Here is a 22,594-nt window from a genome sequence, read left to right as displayed (position 1 = left end):
TAGCCTGTGGCCGGGCATCCCCTCCTCACTCTGACATGTACCAGGAGGGCTGGAGCCCGAATGGCGCCCCCTGCACGTGAGGCCCCGCAGCTCCGGGGGAAACCAAATCTGCCCCCTGGGCAGATGCGGCGACAGACAACCAGGGCTGCTCCTGTCGGGGCATGACGGGGGAGGCAGAAGAGCCTGGATCAAGCCCCCAGCTGTGGGGTTGCCAGGGGCTGTGCTTCCATTCCTTAGGGACTCAGTTCACCCACCTTGAGGGTGGAAACCCTCTCTCTCAGCAAACACTACTGATTCCTTATTATGTGCAAGGAAAACAGTAAAGCTGCTGCTTTTGAGGCCCTTAAAGGACAGGTTAGACACAGTCACTGAATGGGCAATGGGGAGCCATGGTGGTTTTGGAGCAGGGCAGAGAGATGACTACTTTGCTTTAGGGAGGTTAATCAGGAAGCAGAGTGTGGCTTCTGTAGTGACCAGGGCTAACATGGGTCAGCACTCACTGAGTGCTGGAGGTTGTTCCAAGCGCTTTACAGATATTAACTTTAATCTCTACATCACCCTGGGGGACTGCTGGTATCCCCATTTCACAGATGAAAAGACTGGCGTACACAGAGATCACAAAGCTAGTGGGTGGTGGCATTGGGACCTGCACCCTCCTTGCTCCCGAGCCTGCGCTCTCCACCACAATTCGATGCTGCCTCTCGGGGCAATCTAGACCAGGCGGACCAGGGTCCAGTGCGGGCTGGGGGGTGCGCATGGCCAGAAAGATGGACATGAACTACTCGCCTGTGGCTAAGACTCCTTGACCTGGAGAGCTCTCACAGGCCGGGCCAGGAAATTATAAGGGAGACACAGAAAGGAACTCTATCTATGATCGCTTTTATCGATAATGGCAACAATCACAGTGTTCTTGGCCAATAGCTTACACGGCGGTTAACTTCTTTGGTAGAAAAGAGATTTTAGAGACTCTCAGATAGATCTTATTACTGTGAGAGCCTGTCTTGACTACCCAATCCCTTCTTGATTTGATTGATTGATGTTTATTTATTTTTGAGAGAGAGCTAGAGCACACACAGGGGAGGGGCAGAGAGGGAGACACAGAATCCAAAGCAGGCTCCAGGCTCTGAGCTGTCAGCACAGAGTCTGACATGGGGCTTGAACCCACAAACTGTGAGATCATGACCTGAGTCACCCAGGCACCCTCCTTCTTGATTTTATTAACTTACTTAAATAAACTAGGGAGAAAGCCTCACTGCGATGCTAACTTGGCTTTAATGCCCTCTGCTTGGGATGTCTGATCACTGCCAGTGTCCCTGTCACAAAGGGGGATGAGTTGCTACGAATCACTGGGTAGGTGGAAGGAGGGGAAAGGACTGGGGGTCCTCCTGGCTGAGGCTGGGCAGGGAGGAAGGGGCTGAACCACGAAGGGCTGCCTGAGACCCAAGGGCTTTCGGTGCTGTTTTGACGAGATTACAGCTGGTTCCTTAGACATGTTCAGCTACAACATTGTCAACAACACTATTGATATTATGCTTGAGAGGTTAAAAGAGACTGAGGTTGGATTATATCACTAAGATCCCTTCCAGTTCTAAGAGTCTATGGAGATACCATCTCTCCCAATCCCTGTGTCTGGCTGCGTTCTAGGCCTGTCCCAAACCAGGCTCAGCTGGGCAGGAGCCAGTCGAGACCCAGCTAAGGGTTCAGAGTGGGTGTTTCTTCAGGCAGGGGACATCCTACCGGAGCCAGAGTAGCCTTTGGCCCCCTTCCCAGGCTTTGGGAGTCAAGGTCACCTGGGGCAGTGTCCTTTGGAGAGAGGACTGGGCTTTCCTGTACCTCTTTCAGGTTGTGGGTTTAGGAGGGTTTAGGGAGAACCTTCACCCAAGCACTGACTGGAAAGCCACAGGCCATGGGCAGTGGGGTGGTCACATTTCCTGAGCCTGAGAGAGAGTTGGCACGAGGGTCTTAGCACGGCTGGGTGGGATGGCTGCAAGGGCACCTACCTGGACCAGCAGGTGAGGTTTGTGGCTCAGGCAGATGGGTGGTTCACTGGCCCTCCCTCCTCCTGATCCGTCCTCAGGTGCTTCTGAGCGGCCCAGCCTTGTCCCTGCTCAGTTCCTGACAACGAAGGTGGTTCCTCCAAGGCTCTGTGGCATAGGGACAACAAAGCACTCTCGGGTCTCCCCAGCCTCCCCAAGCCAAGCACCCTCACCCAACATGCTCGTCAGCATCTTCTCATGAGGCCTGCCTCAGGGGAGTTCTCCTGGAGCGAGGAGCACCCCAGATGAAGCCATGACCCCCCAGTCTGCCCTATCTCCACATCCAGCTGCCCATCCCTGAGGTGGGTGAGCCAGGAGCCACCCTTCATCCCAGGTGAGCATGAGCCTGGGGATGCACTGTTCTAGGAGTCCAAGCACCAAGGTCCCCTCTGCCACTTCCCTCCTGGTGACTTGGAGCACCCCCACTTTCCCACACGGGGGCCTTCAGCCTAGATACCCAGACACCGCAAGCAGCGCTGAGCTGGGGAGCTCAGGGGGGCCCATAAGCAGCAGGGGATTTCAAGTAGCATCGCAGGAGTCCCAGCTCTGCCCCCAGCCAGGGGCCCTGGGCAGCTGCTGAAACCTCACTAGGCCTCATTTCCTTTGGCGACATCTCTTCAGCCCTTCCAGATTTAAAATTACAGATGTAACAAGAGGGAACCTACCGAGAAACAAATTTAAAGAGATAGTTCAGGGTGAGGCATTTAAATGTTATTCTCCCTTTCTAATTGCTTTCTTTTTCTTTTTAAATTCTGAAAATAACACGGTTGTAGGGGAAAAAAAAAATCAAATGCACCGTGAAACCTCCCCCTGTGACCCCAAACCCCTGCTCCACTTCCAAACAGAGCCACACTTCCTGCTGTGCATTTCTGCAAAAATGTTCCCATAAATAATGACAAATACATATGTATGCCTGCCTCTTTATTTTAAACTCAGCCAGGAAGATATTTCCAGTACTCTGCTTTGTTAACATACACCACACGTCCCCACATACCAGCACAGACAGAGCCTTCATTTTTGCGGCAGCTCATGCGTTCCGCTGAAAAATGCACTTATAATTTATGTGAATCCATCCTCGTCGATGGATGCTTAGGTTGTTTCTACCTTTCTGCCGCGCAAAGCTGCAAAAAATGTCTTTGGTTATAATCGTCGTGCACGTGTGTGAGGTTAGCTGGAGGATAAATCCCCAGGGGTAAGGAGCCGAAGGTTAGGTGGGCCTGAAATTCTGTTTCCAAATTGTCTTCCAAAGAGGATGAGCCAGTTTGAACTGCCCAGCCACGCACGAGAGTGCCTGTTGCCTCCAACCTCGACAACACTGTGCGTTTTCCAGTTTTTTTAAAGTTTGCCAGTGTGAGTGTTGAAAAATGGTTATGGTTTCAGTGTGTAATTCTTTAATTATCAGAAAGGGCAGACATTATCTTCATGTTTATTGATTAACTGGCCTTTGCGTTTTTCTGTGAACTGCCTATGTCCTTTCCAATTTATCTCACTGATTTTTAAAAGGTTTTTCTAAACTAAGGCAATGAATTAACTTTTTGTCATGTGTATTGCAAACTGTCATATTCTTTTTTACTTTATTTATGCCATCTTTTGCACAAAATGTCAGATTTTTCTGTAGTGAAAAATATTTCTTACTAGAGCATCCTAAGAATCATTTGCCCCTGTTTACCACTGGTACTGTTAGGGTTTTCTTTCTTTCTTTTTAATCTTTCCTTCTTTCTAATCTTTTTTTTTTCTAGAATATATTTTGGTGTAAGGAGTATAGTACAGCCCAGCTTTCTTTCTTTCCCCCAAGGGGCTAGCTAGTTGTCCCAAAGTCACGTATGAATAATCTCTTCCCTCCCTCCACCCAGTCACCCTCTTTCTAAATTTAAAATCTCAATTTAACTATGTAGTAGGATGCATACAAAGAGCATGACCTCTGAGTCAAGTGCTGGTTCAAATTCTAGCTTCACTGGATCTAAGAGAAGTTACCTAACCTTCCTGTGCCTTGGTTTCCTCATCTGAAAATGGTAATAACAATAGCACCGTCTATTGTGAAGATTAAGTGAGTTATTTCAGGTAAAAGGTGCAGAAAAATGCGAGTATGCGCTGTCTATAAGAGACTCACCTCAGCTAGCTGTAAGGACACACATGGGCCACAAGCAAAAGGATGGGGGATGACCCTGTATGCAAATGGTAACTGAAAAAGAGGAGGGGTGGCCATACTTCCATCAGACACAGTAGACTAAGAGTCCAACACTTCAGCAAGACACAAAGAAGGATATTACATATTGATGTAAGGGTCAATTCTCCAGGAAGTTATAATAATTATAAATACATATGCATCTAACAGCAGAGCACCCAAATAGGTGAAGCAGACAGACAGAATGGAAGGGAGAAAGAGTAACTCAGTAACAGTAGGAGATTTTAATAAACCACTTTCAATAATGGGCAGAGCAACCAGACAGAAGATCAATAAGGAAACAGAGGACTTGAATATACCCAACACTACAGACCAACTGGTCCCAGCACACAGGTGCAGGACACCCCACCCAACGGCTGCAGAACACACACTCTTCTGGAGTGCACAGACTGTCCCAGGACTGGTCACGTGCTAGGCTACAGGTGAAGGGCGTCCTACTGTGCCTGGCACATGGGAACCACTTCGTGTCAGTGATTACTGTCATCCCTGCTGTCTATCAGACGTGCGTGGGTCTTTGTCTGGATAAACTTCTGTTCCATTGATCTGGGAGCCATGCCACCACTTGACAAATATTTATTACCATTGCCAGGCCCCATTCTAAGTGCTGGGGAACCAGGAGTGAACGGCAGTAGTAAGAATCTGCTCTTGCCACCTCTGCTTAGACTGACTTCTAATTATGTTTAGCACTTTTACTGATATTATAAATGCTTCTTTCCATTATATAAGATGCTAAAGTTTATATGTAATAGAGCTATACATTGTTGTCTTTAATATTTATTAGCTGCCATCTTACTATATTTTTTTATTATTTCTCCTAGTTTTTCAGTGGATGATCTTGTTCTTTTTTCCTTCAGGTGGTCAATCTCATCATCTAAAGCTTTAATTGATAAATTGGCCTCCTTTTATAACTTTTATTTTCAAAATTTGTATTGGATTGTTCAATACTTCTAGAGAAGTATTAAAGAATGCTCAAGGTAATAATGGTCCTTTTCCCCTTGTATGTGTGTATATCTGTACACACACACACACACACACACACATACACATGCATAAAATTATGTTAAGGAATATCCATCTACTCCTATTAAATAAGAGTTAAAATTGAGACCTGGAGTAGCCCAAGCAATCTTGAAAAAGAAAAACAAAACTGAAGTTATCACAATTGCACATTTCAAGTTATATTATAAAGCTAAAGTAATCAAAACAGTATGGGACTGGCACAAAAATAAACACACCCATCAATGGAATAGAACAGAAACCCCTAAAATAACCCCAAAATTATAAGGCCACTTAGACTTTGGCAAAGGAAAAGCGAATATCCAATGGTAAATGGTAGTCTCTTCAACAAATGGTGTTGGAAAAACTGGACAGCCACATGCAAAAGATTGAAACTGGACCACTTTCTTACACCATACACAAAAATAAATTCAAAATGGATTAGAGACCTGAATGTGAGACCTGAAACCATAAAAATCCTTGAAGAGAGCACGGGCAGTAATTTCTCTGATATCAGCCGTAGCAACATTTTTCAAGATACATCTTTTGAGGCAAGGGAAATAAAAGCAAAAATAAACTGCTGGGACTACATCAAAGATAAAAAGGTTTTGCACAGTAAAGGAAACAACTAACAAAACTAAAAGGCAACCTACTGAAGATATTTGCAAATGACATATCCACTAAAGGGTTAGTCTCCAAAATATACAAAGAACTCAATACCCCCAAAACAAATAATCAAATTAAAAAAATAGGTTAGAAGTCATGAACAGACATTTCTCCAAAGAAGACATACAGATGGCCAAAAGACACATGAAAAGATGCTCAACATCACTCATCATCAGGGAAATGCAAATCAAAACTACAATAAGCTATTACCTCACACCTGTCAGAATGGCTAAAATCAACAATAGAGTGTTGGTGAGGATGTGGAGAAAAAGGAACCCTCTTGCATTGTTGGTGGGAATGCAATCTGGTGCAGCTACTGTGGAAAACAGTATGGAGGCTCCTCAAAAAATTAAAAATAGAACTACCCTATTATCCAGTAATTGCATTACTTGGTATTTACCAAAACAAACAAACAAAAAACCCAAAAACACTAATTCAAAGGGATACATGTACCCCTATGTTTATTGCAGCGTTATTTGCAATAGCCAAACTATGCAAGCAGTCCAAGTGTCATCCATAGATAAATGGATAAAGAAGATGTGGTATATTTATATGTATACATATATCTGTGTTATATATATACCATTGCAATATATACCATTATATACAGTGTGTGTGTGTGTATATGTATTCCATTATATATATTACATCGTGTATTTGTGTGTGTATATATACATATATATACATATATACAATAATATATACATATAATAGTATATATATAATACTATGTGTGTGTATACACACACACACACACACACACACACACAATGGAATATTATTCAGCCATAAAAAGCATGAAATCTTGCCATTTGCAACGATGTGGATGGAGAGTATTATGCTAAGCTAAATAAATCAGTCAGCAAAAGACAAAATACTGTATGATCTCACTCATATGTGGAATTTAAGAAACAAAACAAATGAGCAAAAGGAAAAGGGAGACAAACCAAGAAACAGACTTTTAACTATAGAGAACAAACTGATGGTTATCAAAGGGGAGGTAGGTGGGGGGTGAAATAGAGAATGCAGATTAAAGAGCACACTTATATGATGAAATAAACTAAAATGAAAAAAAAATAACATGATAAAAACACTTAAAAAGAAGAGTTACTATCAGGGACATATTTTGAATTTGTCATAAAATGCCTTTAAGGCCTTTTTAGCATTTATGGAGCTGTTTATATGATTTTTCACCTCTTTTGACCTATTGCTTTGTTTAAGATATTTGTTTGTGGTGTATTTGTTTTTTAAACATAACACTGTATGATCCTATTTGTTAATATTAATTTATGAATTTTGCACCTATATTCATAAATTCAATTTTTTCCAGTAATTTTTATCTTTTTCTGTGTTCTTTGTCAGTGTCACACTGGCTTCATAGAATAACTTGGAACCTCTTCTTCTCATGGTCTGGTATGGTTGATCACCCTTAAATAATGTAGAATCATCCCTTTCTTGAAGGTTTGATAAACCTCAGGTTTTTGGGATTTTATGAAAACTCAGTTTTCTTCATGATTATTGGTCTGTTGAGGCTTTCTAGTTAGTTCTTCTGCTGGGGTCAAACTGGTGATTTATATTTTCTCAGAAAACTATCAGTTTCAGCTTGTTTTCAACTGAATTTACATGTAGTCTAGGACAGTATCCCCCAAGAATTCTTTCTCTGTTCCCTGGCTTAGTGGGGTATTTCCCCATTTTAATGTTCAATTTTATAGATTTGGCTCATTCCTCCCCAACCCCCATTAGATTACTTAGACTTTAAAAAAAAATCACCAAATTGACACATGCTGTTCAAGCAGTAGCCTACTGACTATGCACACAGACCAGAAATACAGGAGCTGGAATCAGGGATGAGAATGAGGAAGGAAGGGGCAGCTTGACGAACACAAGTTATTCAACAAACATTTAAAACGTGCAGAGTGATTCCTATCAAAATAACACCAGCGTTCTTCACAGAGCTAGAACAAATAATCCTAAAATTTGTATGGAACCAGAAAAGACCCCGAATAGCCAAAGCAATCTTAAAAAAGAAAACCAAAGCTGGAGGCATCACAATCCCGGACTTCAAGCTGTATTACAAAGCTGTAATCATCAAGACAGTATGGTACTGACACAAGAACAGAGACTCAGATCAATGGAACAGAATAGAGAACCCAGAAATGGACCCACAAAACATATGGCCAACTAATCTTTGACAAAGCAGTAAAGAATATCCAATGGAACAGAGACAGTCTCTTCAGCAAATGGTGCTGGGAAAACTGGACAGCGACATGCAGAAAAATGGACCTGGACCACTTACTTACACCATACACAAAAAGAAACTCAAAATGGATGAAATCCCTAAACATAAGACAGGAAATTATCAAAATCCTCCAGGAGAAAGCAGGCAAAAACCTCTTTGACCTTGGCCACAGCAATATCTTACTCAACACGTGTCCAGAGGCAAGGGAAACAAAAGCAAAAATGAACTACTGGGACCTCATCAAGATGAAAATCTTCTGCACAACAAAGGAAACAATCAGCAAAACTAAAAGGCAACCAGGGAATGGGAGAAGATATTTGCAAATGACATATCAGATAAAGGGTTAGTATCCAAAATCTATAGAGAACTTATCATAGTCAACACCCAAAAAACAATCTAGTGAAGAAATGGGCAAAAGACATGAATAGACACTTCTCCAAAGAAGACATCCAGATGGCCAACTGACACTTGAAAAAATGCTCCACATCACTCATCATCAGGGAAACACAAATCAAAACCACAATGAGATACCACCTCACGCCTGTCAGAATGGCTAACATTAACAACTCAGACAACAACAGATGTTAGTGAGGATGCAGAGAAAGAGGAACTCTTTTGCACTGCTGGTGGGAATGCAAGCTGGTGTAGCCACTCTGGAAAACAGTATGGAGGTTCCTCAAAAAATTAAATATAGCACTACCCTATGCCCAGCAATTGTACTATTAGGTATTTACCCAAGGGATACAGGCATGCTGTTTTGAAGGGGCACATGCACCCCAATGTTTATAGCAGTACCTATTGACAATGGCCAAAGTATGGAAGGAGCCCAAATGTCCATCAATGGATGAATGGATAAAGAAGATGTGGTATATATATACAATGGAGTATTACTCAACAATCAAAAAGAATGAAATCTTGCCATTTGCAACTACGTGGATGGAACTAGAGGGTATTATGCTAAGCATAATTAGAGAAAGACAGAGAAATCAGTCAGAGAAAGACAAATATCGTATGACTTCACTCGTATGAGGAATTTAAGATACAAAACAGATGAACATAAAGGAAGGGAAACAAAAATAATATAAAAACAGAGAGGGGGACAAAACATAAGAGACTCTTAAATATACAGAACAAACTGAGGATTGCTGGAGGGGTTGTGGGAGAGGGGATGGCCTAAATGGGTAAGGCGAATTAAGGAATCTACTCCTGAAATCATTGCTGCACTATATGCTAACCAACTTGGATGTAAATTAAAAAATAAATAAAATTTTTAAAAAATTACAGAGAGTGGCTCAGTTGGTTAAGCACCTGACTTTGACTCAGGTCATGATCTCCCAGTTCATGAGTTCGAGCCCAACATCGGACTCTCTGCTGTCAGCATGGAGCCCATTTCACATCCTCTGCCCCCCTCTCCTGCTTGTGCTATCTCTCTCTGTCTCTCTCAAAAATAAATAAATAAACTTAAAAAAAAAGTATTAAAAAGTGCAGAGAGGGGCGCCTGGGTGGCTCAGTCAGTTGAACATCCAACTCTTGATTTTGGCTCAGGTCATGAACTGCCCTGACAGCAAGGATTCTGCTTGGGATTCTCTCTTTCTCTTTCTCTTTCTCTCTCTGCCCCTCCCCCATGCTCTCTCTCTCTCTCTCCTTAAATAAATAAACATTTAAAAAGTACAGACAGCCCATGCACACATACCCTGTCCTTGAACACTCTGCATCTCCTTGTCACAAGTCCCCATACCTGGTAGAACCTGACAACCCCCACCCTGCCTTCAATGCCCAGCTGTCACCTCCTCTTGGAAACTTTCCTGGCTTCCCTGGGAAAAGCTGACGCCTTTCCTCTGACATTCAAGATTACTTTTTTTTTTTTTTTTTAATTTTTGACATTTTTTTAAAAGACTTTATTTTTTTAAATTAATCTCTGCACCCAAGGTGGGGGGGCTCAGACTCACAACCCTGAGATCAAGAGTCACACTTTCCTCCTGCTAAGCCAGCCAGGCATCCCTAATTTTGAAAAATTTTAAACACAGAAAGTTAAAAGAATAAAACCAATGGAATTAACCAATGGTAACATTCTATCATTTTTGCTTCAGATCTTGTTTGTTCAAAGCAGCATTACTGACGAATTAAAAGTCTTTCCTTCTACCCGCCAGCACCAGTTCCTTCTTTCCCTTGCCAAAGACCACAAGTGTGAATATTGCAACATGTTTGTATCCATAAATCATAAATAGTGTTATTTCCATTAAAATTAAATGTTCATGAACGACATTATTCTGCAACTTCTTATTTATTGCAATATTGTTTCAGATGTACTTGTGTTAACACAGATAGTTGTGTGTATTTATTGTGGTATAAGTTACAAAACAAAGAAGTCCCCAATTACATATATTTTAACTGCTGCCTAACATCACAGTTTTAGTTGTCTACTCCATTATTGAAAATACTGAGGTGGAGACCTCTTTTGTGTTTCCAACATTGCTGCCCTAGATGTCCTTGGGACTGTCTCCTCACGCATACATGTGAATTTCTCTAGGTAATTATACACCTAGATGCAAAACTGTTGGCCATCAAGTGTGTACATTTTCAGCTTTAAATGCCATTGCCAAAATGTCCCCTGGTGCCTTGTCCTGCCATTATTACAGCATTTCTGCAGCTGTCATCATTATCGGTTGACTTGCCTACCTGCCCCCTCCCCACGAGTTACCGGAGGGCATGTGTGTGCCTGGCTGGCACTCAGTGAATGCTTGACAAATGAAAGGGTGAGCTCACTGTCTAGCACAAGAGACGGACTCTAATGGGACAAGTGCATTAAAGGCCATGAGACTGGCCCTGGCTGGGATCCAGTGAAGGCTTCATGGAGGCAGTGGCATTCGAGCTGGACTTTGAAGGGCAGGGGGGGCCTGACCAGATGAGGATGGGGATGAGGCCAAGGACTGGGCTGGGAGGAGGGGGTGGGTGGAAGCTTTGATTTGCCAGGGTGGGTGGTTCTTAGCTGAGCTGCGTGAGTGGGAGTGGGGAGGAGGGGTACAAAGCCAAGTGTGTGTATTTGGTAATCTTCAAGGTGATCGGAGCCATCCCCTACCCCGCGCAGGAAGAGACTCTGAGCCAGAGCAGAGTGTGTGGGAAGGGGGAAGGAAGCAGGAAGGCAGGCAGAGAAAGGTAATTTGGGTTTAATCCAAGCTCAATCTTCAATGGCAGGCTCCTGGGAGCCAGTAAGAAGTGACTAGGTCAGGGGCGCTTGGGTTCAATCGGTCAAGTGTCTGACTCTCGAATTCATCCTAGGTCATGATCTCACAGTTTGTGAGTTCGAGCCGGCATCCACTCTGCGCTGAGCCTGCTTGTGATTCTCTTTCTCCCTCCCTCTCTGCTCCTTCAGCACACACACACTCTCTCTCTCTCAATCTCAAAATAAACGTAAAAAAAAAAAAAAGTGACTAGGTCAGAGCTGGGCTCAAGATGATTCCTCTGATAAGCAAGCATATAGCTGTGATACCCAGGCCATGGAATAGGCTTGCTCCACCCAACCTCTCTCCCTCCTCTGTGTCTGGGGACAGATCAGGCCACCAGACCTGGACTTCCTCCCCAGACCCACAGGACAGCACTGGGACTTGGGCCCCTCCGCCTCCTCCACTCTGCAGCTCTGGGAGCCCAGGCCATGGCTTCCTGTCCCCTCCATCCGGGCTGGTCCATACCGGTTCCCCAGGCCAGGGGGCTGGGGAGAGCCTCCAGGAAGATAGGAAACCGAATCTGCTCTCCCTGCCTCACTCAGCCCCTCTGACCAAGCCCACTGTGTGTCCCGGGGCATGAGGGGAGGGTGGAGAGGGCCTCCCGTTCTTCCATTTCCCCTGCTGTCCTTCAGCAGAGCCCAGCTCTGGGCACCCTGCCCGGAGTGGAGGGGAAGGGGAGAAACGCACGACCTTCACTTCCAAGTCCTTTTGTCTTAAGCTACTTCAGCAAAACCATGAGCAGCAGCAAATAGCAGGTGACCGGAGGATGTGCCGGCTGTGCTCTGGGGAGAAGGGACACTCCGCTGGAGTCAGACTGGCCTGGAGCCACTTTGGGTTCGGCGCTTTTGTGCCTACGTGTGGGTGTGTGCAGTTGTGGCCATTAAAACCTCTCTGAGCCTCAGTGTTCTCATCTATCAAGTGGGCTCCTCACACCTGCTCTGCCCCTCCCCCGGGGCGTGCAGAGGATTAAACGGAGTAACGAGGAATGTGAGGTCACTGAGTGGCACCAGGACCTCAGAGCGGGGACGTGGTTCAGGCTGTTGCTCCGTTGCCTAAGAAGCTCTCCGCAAAGCCTGGCCTAGTTTGCAGGCCTGCGCACACGAGGTCCCAGCTCAGAAGGGATCCTGGGGCCAACAACAGCTTGTCTGCGGTACCAAAGGACAGACATTCCCCCCACGCCTGCCCTCCACACCCCACACACACCCTCTGCTTCTGAGAAGACCTCCCCATCTGCCAGCTCTTTTGGAGGGGACATCTCAGTTCAAACAGTGCCAGAGGCAGTCAACACTGTTGATCAGCACTGTCACAAAAGTGTGGCCAGACAGCCCAGAGTCCCTGGGCAACCCACCACTGAGCAAGTAAAGGGGGAGTACACGGGAAGAAGGGGGCTCCTGGTCACTAGGCACGTGCAGGCACGTGCACCTTTCTCCTTATGGCCATTCATCCTCCAGCTGGCCCTTTGCAGTAGGGACTATTTCACTTCGCTGTGAACACAGAGGTGAAGCGAGCAGATAATGAAGCAGGTGGAAACTCAGCTCCCAAGTGCCCCCTGGACAAGATGTCTCTGTGTGCCTTGTTCTCATGCTCCCATGCCCCCCCCCCCCCCCCGACAAAGCAGCCGGTTTCCCCATGGGGCTCAGCTGACCTCTGAAGCATTTCCAGCCTATTGTCAAATCATCGCCACTCAGACGCCTGAGGTGATGAGACCTCCACATCAAAAAGCAACCAACAGCCATACCCCTGCCAACCAGCCATCTTGCTCATCTGTATCTCCAAAGACCTCAGGATGCCTTTCTCTTTTGACAGGATCTCATGGCCTGAGGCCAGCATCCCTCTGGCGGGCACAATCTAAGGAGACTCAGCCAGAGTGCAGAGCGGCCTCCTGTCTCCAGGGCCGCCTTCCTTGCCGAGGCCATTCGGTGAAGGGAGCACTTGTCTGGCTTCCCACTGGAGGCTGGCCTGGCCCCTCTGCCCCTGGTCCTCTGGATGCCAGAGCCCTGGCTTGGCATGAACAGGGGTCTGCAGGCACAGGGCCATGCCCTACCTCAGCCACCCCCAGCCCAGCTCTTCCGACCCCGTCTTGAGGGTGTTCATGCAAGACAGCAGAGTGAAAGGGTGGGAAAAGCAGACAGTGGGATCCCAGGACACTTGGATCCTGGTTTTGCAAGCGGGTCCAGGCTTCAGTTCCCTTTCGGAACATGACGAATCACCAGGAGCAGGCAGGAGGTGAAAGTGGGCATCCCCTCCACCCCCGCCCAACCCTGCCTCTGCATGCTTCAGTACCAGCCACAGGGTGCTGGGAAGGAACATGGAGGCTTGGTTGCATTCCGTTCCCTAGAAACACGGGACACAGAGCTCTGGCCAACGGGTGCTCTTCTGAAGGGCCACCCTTGGTTTGCCCATGGCCGTCTAGACAGATCTAGAACAAGGACACACACAGTACCTCATGAGCTGTCCGGGTTCTCATCTCAGCTCCCCCTGGGACCCTATTTTGCACCAGTTCCACCCGCCAACTCATGGCAAGAACAAGGAGTCCGGTCCACACCACCCGTGCTGGCATGTGAGTAAGCCAGGAAAACCAGTCTCTCCCAGGAGAGAGGGGAGGAGAGGACACGGGCCCCTGCCACAGGCAACACAGTGCACTAAAAGCTGCTGATCTCACTTCCTCAGAGTGCTTTCATTACGGCGGGTCCCAGAGCGAGCCTGCCCAAGGCCCTGAAGGCCCCCCGTGGACTCTCGCACCCTGGACGCTGTGTGCAAAGAGCTCTTATGCCTATTATCTCCACAGTTCTTCCACCAGCTGCTTCCCAGGAGGAAGCAGAGCTGAGAGTCTCTGGGATGTGAGAGTCAGTGGGGAAGATACCGGCCGGCAGCAAGGTCCACTGTGCCACCAGTCACCAGCATTTTAGTGCGTGGGAATCCTGTTAAATAGCACAGGCAGTCGAGGAAGGGGAATGGAGCCTCCAAGGGCCAAAACACAACTTGAGGTACGTTGGGGAGGGATGGCCTGCCTTCCAGGCCTTAGAAGGGTGGCTTCGACTGGCCATGGGGGAGAGGGCGCCCTCCACAGAGGAAACAGCCACGTTTTCCCCACAGGGGCTGGAAACAGATAGCTCCAATCTACACCACAGACTCCAGGAATAACACCGCCCATCTGTAATAAATGCTTGACATGTTTCCAGAGCCCTCCCACCCAACTGGGGAAGGTGTTTTCATGCCCAGTTGTCAGGTAGGAAAACCAAGGGCAGAGCGCCAGCCAACAGGGACTCTGGTCCAGAACCAGGTGCCATGCTCCTCTGCTGGTGGTTCTTCTGCCGCGAGCCAGGAACCTCTCTGCAGCCTGCCCCTGCTAACCAGGAAGGACAAACCACCAGCTTCCCAGGACTATGGAGCAGTGGCCTTCCTCCTGGTAAAGGGCTGGAAAGGACCCTCGGAGCATCCAGATGCATGGCGGGTCCTCTTCTCTCTCTGGTATTGTACCATCACCCCATGGACAGCTAGTTCTGATTCGGTTTACTGGGAACATCATCGCTTCCCACAGGTCGTCCCAGGGATTGCTGGCGATTCATCATCAGGTAGCCCAAGGCAGAATCACCAGGGGCCAGCTTCAGGGGTCCTGTGCTCAGATAGTGTATCCGAAGAGCAGCAACTCATGAGCTAGGCACAAGGTAACTCCCTTTCACTCAGAATAAGGCTGGGTTGAGCAGAAACTCCCTTCCTGTGATGAGAAGTAACTGAAGGCACTGGCCCCACGGGTCATCTCCCGGGGGCGACCACGGCTGCTGGTACCAGGGCAGGCGGGATAGCTGCACTTGGCTCCAGAGGCGCAGAGAAATGGTGTCTTTCCTGTGGGGGCACGATGGGAAGGCAACCAAGTGACTTTGGCTCTTCTAGCTGCTTCTTTTCCAAGTAACTTGAAAACATCTCGTAAAGGAGAAAGTGCTGAAGCTGCCCCCTCTCCCTGACACCCCCCTTCACCCCTTAGGAGGTACTCACAGCCTCACCCTACCAGGGCTGGGGGCTGGGGGACCAGAGGAGAGAGCAAGGGGCCTCATCCACAGCCCCGGGGTGGGCCAGGGAGTAAGAGACCTGCGTGTAGGTGAGAGACCTGGAGCAACTCGCTGCACCCTCTGTGCCTCGGTTTCCTCACCTGCACCATGGCGCTGGCTGGCTCCAGCTCTGAAATAAAACACAGCTCTCCCCCTACCTCAGTTTTCCCCCAGAGAAAGTCATCTGCCTCAGGCGGAAGGAAGACAAGGTGAATTCAGGAAAAGCTCACCTCCAAGAGCCACAGATCCAACAGCAGCCCATCCATTTCTCCCGGGGACAGGAGCTGGGGAGAGGCCAAGGGTGGGATGCTACACACCACAGAGGGCGGTGTAGGGAGAAGGCCATCTTACCAACATGGTTCCCCGGCCTCTTCTCCAGTGAGACACAGGCCATCAAAGGAGAAAAAGTCCATCTCTTCATCCCCTGTCCTTCCCACTGTGGCCTGGGAACGTGCAGGTTTTCATCAAGGCTGGTACAGAGACTAAAGCTGGAACTGGGTTGCCCCCTCGGGCCTTCCTCTCCCAGAAGCCAACTCTCCTCTCCCTGAACCCACGAGGATAGTAGAGACCAACAGTTCGATCTGCTCAGATGAACGTTTTTTTTGGGAGTAATTTTCTCCCATCCCCGGACAATTCTTATCCCTGCGCTGTTCACACCCAGAACACCCCAAGCCCCATACAGAAGTTGCAACCTCCTCCATTCTCAGGGATGGGGCAAGGGGGGCGCTGGGGTGGGGCGGTGCTCCCCAAATTGGACCAGAGAACTAGAGAGCAAGACTGGCCCCTGCCCCTCCAGAGGACATCAGATCAAGGCAGTGCCTGGCAGGCCAGCTGTAGGACCTGCTAAGTGACCTTGGTGAAGCCACAGCACCCCAGGCCTCAGTTTCCCCAGGTCCATCGTCCAAATCCGAAGCTCCTCTCTCCAGGCCAAGATAAGGATGGAGGCAAGAACCTTTCCTTGGAGGAATATAAGGTGGCACCCTCTATCCCCGGGCCCAGGAGCCCAGCCCACCAGCACTGAATGAGACCTCCACCAGGCCGCGCAGCAGTGACGCTGTCATAACTCATAACGGTGAAGTAGACTGCGGGGGAAGAGCACACCGCTCCCAGCCCAGCCAGTGGGCGGCACAGCCCCGGGGAATCCCTGGGTGGGGGTGATCCAGACAGGCAACCCCACCTGGCCGTAATGCGGGCGGCGGCGGCGGCGGCGGCGGCGGCGGGGGAGAGGGGGGGGTGCCTCCTGCCCCACCCTCCCCCCAACCCAGTGAAGATGGTCGACCAAGCCACGGCCCTCCCGGATACGCGGCTCATTCCACCTTTCCCTGGTTCCAGGCCGGCAGACAGCCTGCATGGCAAGGGTGTGTGGCGCAGTCTCCCCCACCCCCACCCCTCCCAGTCCGAGGTCCCGGAAAGCTGAGGGCAAGCAGTCCCTCCCCACCCCCTCCCCTGTCCAGGACCCGGATTCTGCGCCCCTTCTCCCGGCCGGAGCACTCCTGGCTCGTACAACCCGCGTGCTCACCGCATCTGCGCCCTGGGCGTCACGACCCAGCCCCAGGCAGGGTGCACCGGCCGCCGGGACACGGTGACAGGCAACACGCTCCTTACCTGGGAGGAGACAGCCAGCCGGTCCTCGTCGCGGGCCTGGTGAAGCCAGCCCCACCTGGCAAGGGACTGTCAGCAAATTCCCCTCTGCATCACCGCGGGAGCGGCATCCCGGCTCCGCCCCGGCAGGAGCCAACCTTGGCTCCGCCCCAAGACTGCTCTGACCCACGGGGGAACCCAGGCTAGATTATCTTATACGAAGCTCCAGGCTCCGCCTCAGAGACCCTGTAGCTACCAGGAACCATCTGCAAATTACCATTGCAAACGCACAAGGCTGCTGGTCCCTTGCTGCAATGGCTCCAGCACCCTCTGTTGCCCTGGGCCTCGGCAGCCGGCAGCCGTCTCGCTGCTCTCGGCCCACCCTACAGCCTCACCGCCACTCCAGGCTCTCCTCCGAGGCTTGTTCCCCTCCCCACGGATGCCAGCCAAAGCCAGAAAAGATGCACAGCCACACAAAGGTAGCAGGGTTCTGCCCCGCCCAGGGACCAGCTCCTGGCGCCCAGTGCCTGGTACCCAGTTCTGCCTCCTTCCCCAGCAAAGGAGAGGTCTACAAATTGGCCACAGCCCTGCCTAGGAGACCCAAAAGGAATGTGCTGGGTCATTTCCAGTGTGTTCGAGCCACAGTCCTGCATGTCTCCAGTTTCATTCAAGTCCTGGCTACTCTGCTGGAGACAACTGCTTAGGGGGCCTGGAGGCAGATACCAGTGTTTGAATCCCTAAAGATCGGTATACAGAGTGAGGGGTAATAGTGAACGCGGCCCTCACTTGCCCAGGCAGGGGCTCAGGCACATTAACTTAATAGACATTATCCGTTATGGGTGCTTTCAGTGCAATAGCTAATGGGTGAGGAGGGCTGCGGAACAGTCTCTGAAAGGGACTCTCCCCAGTTTTATGACACTAAGATATTGCTTGGTAGGACTTGTTGGCAACAGGCGGAGAAGGCCATAGAGGAAGCAGTTGAGTACAAGGCTGGAGGGATGCTGGAGGGAGGGTAGCTGTGCTTCCATGGACTGGTTACCCCTAACACGCTGCACAATGGCCCCCTCCCAGACTGGTGCACCTTGGTTATGTCCTTCCCAGCCATGCACCTACTCCCCACCTCACAACTTGCTTCTTCTTACCCAGCCACCCTGTGAAAATCCAAAGTGAGCCACTAGACAGATTCTCTCAACATCTATCCATTTCTTCACTCACTCATTCATCCGTTTTTCATTTATGGGACAGGAAGGCTTTGGGACGTCTACTGTGCAGTGTCAACAGGGCATCAGGGGCTAGGGTCCAGGCCTAGGCTCAGCGGTTAGTGTGCTGTGTGACCTTGGGTAGCTCACTCAGTCCCTCTGACTTTGTTTTCCCCTCTCATCTGTAATCCTGAGAGGGCTGGGCTAGTGGGAGTCTAAGGCCTCTCTGGCCCTAACACTTCTGGTACCGCTCCTAGGATAAGGGCTGGTGGGAACAAAGATAACTCCGATAAATCCAAGAGCAGTGTTGAAGAGGCCTAGCTTCCTGGATTTGAATCTAAATATGGGGCTTAACCTCTCTGAGCATCACTGTCTACACATATAAAATGAGGGAAATAATAATAACCTTAAAGGCTGGTTGTGCGGACGACATGAGATATTGTGTACAAAACAGGTGTTCAGTGAAGAGTAGTAGTTGTTGCCATTGTTATGGTGCTGGTGCAGAGAGAAAAGCCTGCCCTCTCTTTTCTCTGCTTCCTCATCACAGAACTAGTGTCTTGACCCCAGGGTGGAAGGACTAAGCATCTTGTGTAATGAGGCTAATAGCTGTCCCTTTAGAAAGGTCCTGTGTTAAGTGGGAAAAAACATGGTTTTCAGACCCAGTTGAACCTTAGTTCAGAGCTGAGCTTTGTCTCTTACTCTCTCTGTGACCTTGTGTAAGTCACTTAACCACGCTGAGATTAACTTCCCCATCTGTCAGAGAGGTGCCCGGACACAAATCAAAGGAGCCCCATAATAGTACCTACTCCCATAGAGTGGCTAGGAGTATAAAGTGCCTGGAAGGTGCTTAACTCAGTTTTTCACATACAGAAGACCTGAGTCAGTGTCAGAAAGACCCAGATGAAAAGAAGGGAAGAGCCTACACTGAAATTCCCAGGCATCCTGGACCGAGTGTCCTGTGAGGAAACAGAGTTGTGGGTATTCTAGCCCAGACCAAGAGCTGTTTCAGCTCTCCAACCCCTTCACCAAGGTGCTACCCACACAGAATCGGTGCAACCGGCCTCCCTAGATGAGCTTGACCCTGGACACGCCCTCTGGTGGGAGCTGAGGCCAGAATGGAAGTCTGGAAGCAGGTCTTCAAAGACCTCCAAGACAAGGCACAGAAGTTTGGACTTTACTTAGGCCAAAGGGAGCTATGGAAAGTTTTTGAGCAGAAGCAAGGGATAAGACTGATAAGACCCAAGACCTGGAAGGCATCACGGATATACCCGCAAAGAGGAGGAAGGAGGACCCAGGAAAATGCCACATGGCCTGTGTGTGATACAATCAAAGAGATGACCCCAATGTCCTAACCAATTGAACACCAACCTCCTAGATGAGTGTCAAGCCAGTAGAAGGTGCTCAGTAAAGGTGGATAAGAATGAATAGCTGAGAAGGTGGATAAGAATGAATAGCTGAGACTTTGTGGATTTGGGAGGCGTTTGAAGGAGAGATGTTTCCAAACCGTGGATGCTGAGAACATTTTTCATGCTCTCATGTGGATTGAGGTAGGTGCTCCCTGAAAGACAATAACTGTTATGCTATTGTCTTTATGATTGCTTTGTTAACCTCCAGCATCTTGTCTGGGGACATAATCCAGAACAACAGCAAAGAAACCAAGGGCCTCTGAGCAACCCAAACAGTTGGGGTTGGAACCGTCAAACTGTCAACATTGGGTGCTCTCTGTGCAGAAGAGCACCTTGTATCTTCAATGAGAGCCCACCTACATTTACTCTACACACAATTTTAACAGACCCAGTGTAGCAGAGACTGCCAAGGGCCCCCTTATAATCTCTCCTTTCCATTTCCTTTTAGCACTAGAGCTTTCAAGATTAAAACTTGCATTCATGGCTCCCCTGCCAGAGACTACATATCCCAGCCTCCCTTGCAGCCAGGAGCAGCAATGGGACTAAGTTCTAGCCAATGGGATATGAGTGAATGTGCTTTGTTTCACTTCTGGACATTCTTAAAAGGAGGCTGCCTGCTCCCAGCTTCCTCTTTCCCCTTGTGTAGACTGGGCCATGGGCGTGGGGATGGAGGTGGTGGGGGGGCAGCTTTGATGAAGCTGACAAGAGCAACATCCTAGGGTTGGTCAGTCAATCAGACACTAAGAACCTGTTTCATGATGACCTGGAAGAGAAGAGCCCTGGACTGCTGACCACAGAGACTGTTGTCTCTGTGACAACAGCTGAACCAATAGCTTAACTGATAAACCTAGTCTCCTGATTTTCAAGCCCACAGCGGAGGGGCAGGAAGAAGAAAGGACTCATAAAAAAGCAAGCACAGTGAAAGCAAGAGTAAGAGGACATAGAACAACTGTGAAACAAAGTCATTTAGTTCAGGGTTGCTCCAAGAGGCTTGGGGACATCCTTGTATTATAGGGTAGTGTTGGAAATGTGCTGAATCATTAGGGAAGATTAATTCTGAGCAAATATTTTATTTTAAAATGGAAGCAATGGTCTATTTAGAAAGTATTTCTTTTTATTTTTAATGTTTATGTATTTTTGAGAGAGAAAGCAGGGGAGGGGCAGAGAGAGGGGGACAGAGGATCTTAAGTGGGCCCCACACCGACAGCAAAGAGCCTGATGTGGGCTCAAACTCATGAACCATGAGATCACAATCTGAGCCGAAGTCAGATGCTTAACCAACTGAGCCACCCAGGTGCCCCTAGAAAGTATTTCTAATAAAAAATGATTAACATAAAATAAAATATATGCTTAATGGTTGGAACCTTCAGCATCCAGAAAATTCAGCCATCTAAAATGATAATTTTCTTTAAGAGTCAGAAAGCAGGAATTTTGATTTTTGATACTTACATTCTCTCCCACTAGATTATAGGTCAGATTATATCTTTTTTTTCTTTTTATTCCTAGTATCTAGCACAGTGCCCTGACTCAATAAATACTTCTTAATGGCAATGGGGGTGAAGTCTGTGTTATCTTATCTTATATCCCCGAGCTTAGCAAGGTCTTACTGATTTGGATTATTAATCAGTGACATTTCCTGAGGTCCTTCACCATTCTCATGAAGGGGTGCAAGCACATAGCCCTCACCAGAGTGTTATGGACTCATGGTGACTCTGGGACCTCCCCACTGTTGTCTAGAGATCATTGCATCAGAAACATTCCCCTGATAAAGGCCTACATGCACAAGGATTTCAATGGCAGAATTGAATGTAATTGCTAAAAACAAACACAACTACACAACCTACACAACTGTTCATGGCCTTTCTGCACTGCCCAGATGAGATGTTCAGGAAAACTCGAAATGACAGGAAAAAGGTGGGAGACCCAGGAAAGAGTCATCTAGGTGTGCTCACTGCCTGTTTTTCATTAGTTTGACTCTACTGGTTTTAGGCTTCAAGGCAGGAGAGCTACACTAGAGTCCCCATCACCCCAGGCCTGGTGTAAGTTTAAGACTGCTGGGTGCTAGATAAGACTATGAGGGAGTAAGCAGGGGAGGGGGGTAGCGGGTCCAGAGGTGATGGACACGAGACTCCACAGATTTTGCTATAGGACCCAGAATGTAAACTCATTTTAAGGCAGAACCACATCACTATTCACACTGTAAGTGACAATCAAGATACTCTAGGGTATCCCCTGTCCCCAAGGACCAAATCAAAGCTCTCCGAGAATGTGAGTCCATTTTTGGAACTTGGGTTTCTGTCACACACTCTAATCTGCTTTTCTGAAGAGAAAGGAATTTGCTTTCCTGTGCAGAAGGCAGAGGAGCGCTGGGGAAAACTATTTTCCCAGTGTCTTCCATCTATCCAGACATAAGGTTGTAGATTTCAAGATAGAATAAGGTCTCAGACTGTAGTCCAGAAACATAGCAAAAACCCCTCATTGGAAGCTGGCATTCCCCAGGTTGGTGGGGCCAGAATAGAGAAGCCAGGTCCCAATAACAATTTGGCCCTCCATAGCAGAGAATCTAGGCCTCCCCTGTGCTGGCACAGCCTGGCCTCCCTGCCCTCCCCTCCCCTCAGCCTCGGGCTGGAGCCCCACTCACCAACGCCCCACCAGGTAGATGCTCTTAGCTAGTAGCAGCCTCTTTTACTAGTACTTCTCTCCCGGAAGAGGGGAAATTCATGACGGGAAATTCATGATGGGTGGGAGGTCACTTTCATCCACCACCAACAGCCACTACCAATTACCAATATTAGAAACTTCTGGCGGCCCGGTCAGAGGCAGATGTTGATGATGTCACAAAGGAAGCACCTCTGTTGTGCTGGAACTCTGGAGGCATTTGAGAGGGAGGGGTCTCTAGAATTGAAATAAGCTTGAGCATGACCAGTCAGATCTGAGTGTTGGAAGCCTGTGCAGATTCACCTCAATTCTGTCTTGAGTCTGGCTGAGGCCCTGCAAGATTAGGTCAATAAGA

General features: G+C 48.3%; 1 protein-coding gene across 9 annotated transcripts in view; it reads right to left on the bottom strand.

The window, feature by feature from the left end:
- Positions 1-22,378, bottom strand: part of TMEM63C (transmembrane protein 63C) — a 72,729-nt gene extending 50,351 nt beyond the window's left edge. For 2 of the 9 annotated variants that reach the window (XR_009606465.3, XR_009606466.3), the window contains exons 1-2: positions 17,001-17,414; positions 2,001-2,144 (exon numbers count right to left, since the gene is read on the bottom strand). The gene's annotated coding sequence lies outside the window, so the exon portion shown is untranslated. The other 7 variants (XM_060620385.3, XM_060620386.3, XM_060620387.3 and 4 more) reach the window with 7 other exon arrangements.
- Between the last annotated feature and the right edge of the window lie 216 nt (positions 22,379-22,594).

This window comes from Panthera onca, chromosome B3, assembly GCF_046562875.1.
Source record: "Panthera onca isolate mPanOnc1 chromosome B3, mPanOnc1 haplotype 2, whole genome shotgun sequence".
Classification (NCBI taxonomy): Eukaryota; Metazoa; Chordata; class Mammalia; order Carnivora; family Felidae; genus Panthera; species Panthera onca.
Note: the sequence above shows the minus strand (reverse complement) of the source record. Positions and strands in the feature narration are given on the sequence as shown.